Source organism: Dama dama, chromosome 28, assembly GCF_033118175.1.
Source record: "Dama dama isolate Ldn47 chromosome 28, ASM3311817v1, whole genome shotgun sequence".
Lineage (NCBI taxonomy): Eukaryota > Metazoa > Chordata > Mammalia > Artiodactyla > Cervidae > Dama > Dama dama.
Window position 1 is genome coordinate 32,416,598 of NC_083708.1, and position 7,691 is coordinate 32,424,288.

Sequence of the window (7,691 nt, forward strand, 5' to 3'; positions counted from 1 at the left end):
AAGTTCGATCCTTGGATCCCTGGGTCAGGAAGATCCCTTGGAGGAGGGCATGGCATTGGGTCGCAAAAGTCAGATACAACTGAAGCGACTTCGCATGCACGCATGTATTCAGCCAGAATCACACACTTCAGTATAGTGTTGACACAACATAGATGCCCTTGCTTCCACCACTGAACTGGAAATTGGATATGCTTGCCGACCCTGTGGCTACTGAAAAAGGATGCTGCTACCCTCACCTTCTCTCTACTCCCTATCAGCAAGAATTCTCTCAATCCCTACCTCACAATCTCCATGTTAAAAATTTCAGGTGGATAATTTCTTGGTTAGGGGAACCTGGGTCATATGCCTATGCTGTAGCTGTCACAGAGCTGGAAAAGTGTTATCTGATGTTTTCAGTTCATTATGGAAGGAGGAATAAATTTCCAGTATTCCAGTCACATAAGAAGACAATTCCCTAACCAAAGGAAAGTGTTAGTCATTCAGTCTTGTCTGACTCTTCATGGCCGCATGGATTGTAGCCCACCAGGCTCCTCCAGCCATCGAATTCTCCAGGCAAAAATACTGGAGTGGGTTGCCATTCCCTTCTGCAGGGGATCTTCCCAACCCAGGCATCAAACCTGGGTTTGATCTGCATTGTAAGCAGGTTCTTTACCATCTGAGCCACAAGGGAACTCCTGGGGTTCAAATATGGACAGCCCCCCATTTTTAGTGACAAATGTCCACACTAGAAGTCTTTTCACCCTCACTCTTGCTCATCATGACCACAAAAGTCAAATGAGTTTTAAGTGAGTTGCAACCACCTGAGGGTCAAACAAATTATACTTCTAACAATGGTTGTGACATGGCTTTTTATGTCATTGTTTACTATACATTTTTGATTTGTTCATTTAGAAGGCTATAAAAATTCTAATGAGATCATTTTTAAAAAAGTTTGTTTTTTAAATATATGTACAAAGAAAAGATAATTAACATTAAATGGTGTTCAGAATTGAGTTGTTTTGGGTCCCTTTTAGAACTAATCCAAAAGAAATATAAATGACAGGCTGATGAGGGGGTAGTCTGTTTGATCTGTAAAGTCTGACAATCTGAGATGTAAACAGTAACCTGACAGTGGATGAATGAGGAAGAATCAATGATTAGTAAACTCTGATAGCATTGTTGATAAATGGTGGTTTTAGATAGTGCTCACCCAAACCTGGAACTGTGGGAGAGGGTAAATGAAGAATGTAGATCAGGTAACAGTGGGAAAGCAATTATAGTAAGTCTTTGAGCATGTAAGGGAATAGAAATATAGTAATATGGATTTTTGTAAACTTTATTGAAATATAGTTTATTTACAATGTTGTGTTAATTTCTGCTGTACAACAAAGTGATTCAGTTATACTACATATATTCTTTTTCATATCCTTTTCCATTATGGCTTAGCCTAGGATATTAAATATAATTCTCTGTGCTCTACAGTAAGAGCTTGTTATTTATTCATCCTGTAAATAATAGTTTGCATCTGCTAATCCCGAACTCCCCATCCTTCCATCCTTCATTTCCCTTCGCCCTTGGCAGCCACAACTCCACGTCTGTAGGTCTCCTTCTCTTTCATAGGTCTGTTCGTTTGTATCATTTATTTTTAGATACCACATGTAAGTGGTATATGACCTGTATCTTCCTCTGACTTGCTTCACTTAATATGATAATCTCTAGGTCCACCCATGTTGCTGTAAATGGCACTACTTCACTCTTTTTATGGAGAAGTAGTATTCCATTGTATGTATGTATATGTGCGTGTGTGCTGAGTCGCTTCAGTCATGTCTGACTCTTTGCAACACTATGGACTGTAGCCCACCAGGCTCCTCTGTCCATGGGATTTTCCAGGCAAGAATGCTGGAGTGGGTTGCCATTTCCTTCTCCAGGGGATCTTCCTGACCCAGTGATTGAAACTGTGTCTTTTACATCTCCTGCATTGGCATTTGCGGGCAGGGTCTTTACCACTAGTGCCACCTAGGAAGCCGTGTGTGTGTGTGTGTGTGTGTGTGTATTTGATATATGTATCACATCTTCTTTATTCATTTATCTGTAGATGGACATTTAGGTTATTTCCATGCCTTGGCTATTGTATTATAAATAGTGCTGCTATGAAAATAAAGGTACATGTATATTTTCAAGTAGTAGTTTTGTCTGGCTATATGCCCAGAAGTGGGGTTGCTGGTCATATGGCAACTCTATTTTTAGTTTTTTAAGAAGCCTCCATACTGTTTTGCATTGTGGCTGCACCAATTTACATTTCCACCAACAGTGTAAGTGGGTTCCCTTTTTTCCACACCCTCTCCATCATTTATTATTATAGACTTTTTAATGATGGCCATTCTGATTCACGTGAGGTGGTACCTGATTGTAGCTTTGATTTACATTACTCTATTAATTAGCAATGATGAGCATCTTTTCATGTGCCTATTGGTATCTGTATGTCTTCTTTGGAGAAATGTCTATTTAGATCTTCCAGTCTAAATAGATGGCATCTATTAGGTTGAATGGCATCACCAACTTGATGGACATGAGTTTGAGCAAGCTTTGGGAGGTGGTGATGGACAGGGAAGCCTGGTGTGCTGCAGTCCATGGGGTCGGAAAGTGTCGGACGCGACTGAGTGACTGAACTCAACTGAGTCATTTTTTGATTGAATTGTTTTTTTCTTATTGAATTGTATGAGCTATTTGCAAATTTTGAAAATTAATCCCTTGTCATTTGCATCATTTGCAAGTAGTTTCTCCCAGTCTGTCAGTTGTTGTTTTGTTTCACTTAAGTTTCTTTTGCTGTGCAAAAGCTTCTAAGTTTGATTCAGTCCCATTTTTTAAAAAAATATTTTCATACATTGACATGAATCTGCCATGGAGTTACATGTGTTCCCCATCCCGATCCCCCCTCCCACCTCCCTCTCCACCCGATTCCTCTGGGTCTTCCCCAGAGGAATGTATGACAAAACCCACTGCAATGTTGTGAAGTAATTAGCCTCCAACTAATGAAAATAAATGAAAAAAAAAAAAGAAAATAATAATAATAAAAAAATATTTTTTTATTTCTATTGCCTTAGGAGACTGACCTAAGAAAACATGGCTAAAATTTATGTCAGAGAATGTTTTGCTTATTATGTTCTATTCTAGGAGTTTTATGGGGTCATGTCTTATATTTAAGTATTTAAGCCATTTTGAGTTTATTTTTGTGTGTGGTGTGAGGGTATGTTCTCATTTCATTGATTTGCATCTGGCTGTGCAACTTTCCCAACACCACTTGCTGAAGAGACTGTCTTTTCCCCCTTGTGTATTCATTCCTCCTTTGTTGAAGATTAATTTACCATAGGTATGTGGGTTTATTTCTGGGTTCTCTACTCTGTTCCACTGATCCATATTTCTGTTTTTGTGCATATACCATGCTGTTTTGATTACTGTAGCTTTGTAGTATTGTCTGACATCTGGGAGGATTGTGCTTCCTGCTTTGTTCTTTTTCCTCAGGATTGCTTTGGCAATAATGGGTCTTTAATGGTTCCATGTAAATTATCAAATTATTTGTTCTAGTTATGTGAAAAATGTCATGGGTTATTTGATAGGGATCACATTAAATCTTTAGGTTGTTTTGGGTAGTATGACAACATTAAAAATAATGGGAATTTTTTAAATTACTTTTTGCTATGTTTTGTTTTAGATTTAGGTACACCATGCAAAATTAGTATCTTATAAATTTAAACTATAAAGTAAAATAATTTTTGAAGCCTAAATTATGCTGGGTTTATTAGTGAAATCATCCACCACTGTTAAATGAACTTTTCTCTTTAGGTTGGGAAAAATATTCCTTGGATTTTAAAGGAACATATATTTTATAGATATTCCTAACTGTTGAGCTAATATGAAAATATATTTAGTTTTACTCTCTAGCAGGTGTCAAAGGTATGTGTTAAAAAGTAACCGTCTTTACAATTTTATAAACAGACTATTGTAATGTCTTAATTTTTGAACTGATCACACATATTTTCAGCATTCCTACTAGATTCAAGGCCCTGTGTTAGGATCTTGGATTCAAAAATAAGCAAGATACCATTATTGTTGCCAAAAAATGTACGGTAAATGCTGTAACAGGTATTTGCAGAAAACTAGACAGGGAACACGTCCACAGCCCCACATGAGAAAGAAAAGAAGGTTCTTCTTGGAAGAGATTTCTGAGCTAATCCTACGTCACTGCACCAAAACTCTCAAGTTTTAAAAACAAGAGGGCAAACAGTTGTTCCATTTGTGTATGAAAGAGAAATAACCAGGAGAATGAGGTTAACAAGTCACTTTGGAATGCCCAAACTCCTTCAGCATGTGTATCAAAGAGTTTCAGATTATTAGCAAATATGAATAAATATAAATAATACATATGAGTATGTATGTACTTTCCTCCCACTGCTCAAGTAAAATGCTAGTGGATTTTCCCCCTTATTCACTGTACAACTGTTTCCAGTGACCAATGGTACTTAATACCGTTTTCTTTTCCTGGTAGTATTACTGGAGAATAAATGAAACATGTGAAGCTTAGTAGAGGGCCTGGCACACAGTAGCATTCAATAAATGATAATCTCCCTGTACAGTTCAAGGTAGGTTTCTAAGTCCATTCAACTAAAGTGCCTTTGCAATTAATGATGTGCTAATTAACATTTGGGCTTCCCTGGTGGCTCAGATGCTAAAGAATCTGCCTGTTGAAATCTACAGTAACCTCACAGCTAATTACCACTACCCACCAAAGAAATCTTTAACATCTTCCCTTTTTTCCCAGTTTCCTCAGTCCCCCACTGTATTCTTAGTAATACCTTATGGTAAAACTCTGTAAGGATAAGTTCTTAAGACTGTCACATTTAAGTTATATAAGAAATTTTTTTATCACATAAACATTCATGAAAGTTTTTAGAACTTTCTGCCAATGCAATTGCAAATAGAAGTATGAAGATTTTATTATCCCAGGAAATTAAGTCCCACAAATATTGAGATGATATACAATTCCAAAGACCAAAACAAAGCAACACATGTAGACAGCAGATGGCAGCACTAGAGCATCAAACCAGGCCTTTCACGTCCTTGGGAGGCTTTGACTTGCAAACGTGCAGAACCCCAATCAAGGTGGGCAAAAGATAACTTCTACCGAAGCACATGAGCACTGGAAATAGTCACGTAGCACCAAGGAGCAGCACATAGGGATGAGGAAGCTGCTACATAGCATGGTAGTGAGAAGGAACAATATGAGATGACAGTGTTCTGAGTCACAGACGGTGTGACTTGTTGGTGTGGTTGTAAAAATTGTACACAGAAGTGGAGTCGGGTTCTTCAGTCCTGAAAATGGAGGTATTCACCAAGGATCAGAGCACTGGATACATATAAATACTTAAAATTCATTGTGGTTGTACCTATACAATATGAAGCTGAATTTTTTTTTAAAAATTTAAATTTATTTTCAGGTGTAGTTTATATAAACTAAAGAAAGTGGTAAGCAATAGAATGGGCTTCCCTGGTGATGCAGTGGTAAAGAATCTACATGACAACACAGGAGACACAGGTTCAATTCCTGGGTCAGGAAGATCCCCTGGAGAAGGAAATGGCAACCTACTCCATATTCTTGCCTGGGAAATCCCAGGGACAGAGGAGCCTGATGGGCTACAGTCCATGGGGTCATGAGAGTCAGACATGACTTAGTGACTAAACAACAACAACAAAAAGCAATAGAAAATGAGTATTACGCTTAATTTTCGGGATAAATAGTTCTTATACATTAATCTATTTGTATATGGCTTAGAACTGGGAAGGAATTATTTTTAAAAAAAAGCTTTGGGATTGATTTGCCAACTTATTAACTTATACATGAAGATATGGATTTCTGCATCCTTCTATACCCTGTTTTAACAGCTAAGACTTTGGAGAAAAAGACATCTAGATTGAAATCTCACCCCAGTGGATTTTTAGGTATATACCAAGATACCTAAATTCTCTATGACTCATTTATAAAAAACTGACAACAGCCAACTCACAGGATTTTGTGAGAGTCAAAGAAGCAAAGCAAATAGCAAAATGCTTAACACACAGTACGTATTCAATAACTAAAAGCTATTATTGTGATTTCATGTGTATGTGACCCCTCAACCCAACTTAACATAATTTTTCTACTTTAAATTACTGGAAATGGGATTGCTAACTGTACTATGAATAGGGAAAGTGGCTGGGAACTTGGTGGCTGTAGTAATGATGTTTTTCCAAATTTTGCAGATAAAAATTAAGTTAATTTGGGAACAGAGGTTGGGGGGTGGGAAATGCAAATCTTAGTCTTATATTATTTCTGGGTAAAACCTGTGTGAATGTGCCTACTTAAGCTCAAGGAAAGGATCTCTGAGTAGTTTTGCTTAGCCAAGTTTGTTGAAGCCAAAGAACTTTATTGACTGATATGTTGAACAGTCTGCCCTGACCCAGAGAGCAAACTAAAGCTATGATTTTTTATTACTCACTGGCATTAGTGAGGGACCCACAGTGCAGACTTTGATGGAGATTAACTGGGAGAGTCTGTAGTTAACCAGTGAAATATTCCCTTAGGCAATATCTCCTATGAGAGACAGTTCTCACCAGCCTACTGTTTCAGACTACTTTCTCCTTCCTTTTCAAGACCGGGCTGGAAGGGGGTTCAGAGTGAGTAAGTGGAATGGTAAAGAACAGCTGCTCAACACTCCCAAAATTCACATTAAAGTTGTAGCTATGTGCTCTGCTAATGGGAGGGTCACGTCTCATTCATTTTTGTGTCCCCGATGCCTCAACAGGTCTCTGCATTCAATCTGCCTATGAATATGTAAATCTTCATAATTTTGTTTCACTGAAATGTCACGTGTAGGAACACTATGCAAGTTTTTTTGTTTTTTTTTTTTAATAAGAACATCTTTTTAGGTAGTTTTTGGAAATGTATAACCTTGGTGTGATAATAAGGAATATCAATTGCCAAGAACTGAAGCTAAGCATTTTACCTTATTCCTGAGCGAAATAAAATTTGGAAACTGAGGCTTTGAGGTTAAAAAATACAACTAAGATAGCACAGCTAATAGGGGATAGGACTTAAAACTTGAACTCAAGGCTGCCTGACTTTTAATCCCAAGAGGAAAGGACTCCTCTTAATTAAGCAACACCTGGTGAGCCGCTGTCCTTCAATTTGCAGTTCTAGGCAGTTTCCACCCAGAATTTAAGGCCTGGTTTACCGAGATGAGCAAGTGTGTCCACCCACCCCACCCACCTCACCCGTAACAGGAACTGGACTGGAAAAGGGAAAACGTGGCCACTGCGCATGCTCACACGGCCCTCTCTCACTCTTCCTTCCCTACCACAGAATGTCACCGCGGCAACTTTGTCGGACGACTTTAGAATGGTTCCCGCCCACTATGAAGTCAAAGGGGTGGAAGCTGTTCCTCTCTGCGACGTGGACACCCTTCTCTTCTCCGGGCCTTCCTAACTTGGAAGCCGACACCATGCGTCTCTATGTCTCGGGGATTCAAGCTGGAGTTTGCCAGTTCTCAACATGGCCGTTGACAGGCCGGTCCCAAACGGAGGCTTTTCATAGGCCAAGGTCGCACCCTAGCCCCGCCCATTTCGTCCCTCAGGGCTGCGTCTGCCTCGGTCTTTTCTACGCATGCGCGGCGGGGGCG